Genomic DNA, 1062 nt, shown 5'->3' on the forward strand with positions numbered 1-1062 from the left:
TCTCGAGAACACGTAAATGTACAATAATAATAATAACAAATGATACGACCGTGATATGTGGGAAGATATGACGAATTGATAGCGGGTCTGGTGATATTTGATCGACGCCGACAACAACGTAGCGGTGTGGCATATATTCTTGTCCCACGCGACACGACGTCAAAACTGGGTACACTACAATTACTTACGTGCACAGCGAGCGCAATATAGGCCCGTAACGTATTTTTATGATATACTGGCTTATATAATAATAATAGAAAATGCCGTAGTTGTGACCGTATACGACGGTAAAAAAACACCGACGACGACTGATGCACGGAGGCGTCGCTTAAGGTCGGTTCTGTATCACTGGCGTCGTACCGGTCGCTTTCGAAGTGAGCAAAACCACGTGACGATCCAGACAACGGACGCACTATACTGCACGGTGCACTGTACTAACGTCAGTCCAGACGACTGCCAAATTGGAATTAAGTACTGGACTAACGAAAAGTGCACAGAATCACGATAATAACGATGCACGCACTTGATATGCAGTGGTAACGTCAAACGCACGCGAGAACAACAAAACACATGGCAGGTGGCTACGAACTTGCCGGACGTGCGGCGAGAAAACGACAACGAACCAAGCACGGACGCTGGCCACACGACGGACGGCATCGAACGGACGCTAGACGCAAGTACGGACGCCGTCGGCGTTTGTCGGTGGGCACCGCCGGTGACATGACACGTATCTATCAACCGCTGATGTCGGCTGAAGCGCGGAGTAGGTACATCATTAGGACGGCCCGATATACGAATTGCGAACAGTGTGTGTGTCCGACTTTTACTTTGATGTCAGTGTGACTGATACTGCATTCCATGAAACTTATTTGCTTTCGCGGTATTCCGAACTCTTCTAAAGTATGAATTAGAGACACTATATGTATTGAATCCTAAGCTTTTTTTGTAATCGATGAATAACATATGCAAGATATTATTAAAATCTCAAGTTGTTTGTAACACTCCAAGCTTTTGAGTAGCTCTCTGGTAATCCCGTCTTCACCGAATGACTTGTGGTTTTTT

General features: G+C 46.0%; 1 protein-coding gene across 1 annotated transcript in view; it reads left to right on the top strand.

Annotated features, from left to right (window-relative positions):
• Nucleotides 1-1062, top strand: part of LOC100302371 (uncharacterized) — a gene marked incomplete at its 5' end in the record, with an annotated part of 33091 nt that overhangs the window by 26995 nt on the left and 5034 nt on the right.

Source organism: Acyrthosiphon pisum, chromosome X, assembly GCF_005508785.2.
Source record: "Acyrthosiphon pisum isolate AL4f chromosome X, pea_aphid_22Mar2018_4r6ur, whole genome shotgun sequence".
In the NCBI taxonomy this organism is placed as follows: Eukaryota; Metazoa; Arthropoda; class Insecta; order Hemiptera; family Aphididae; genus Acyrthosiphon; species Acyrthosiphon pisum.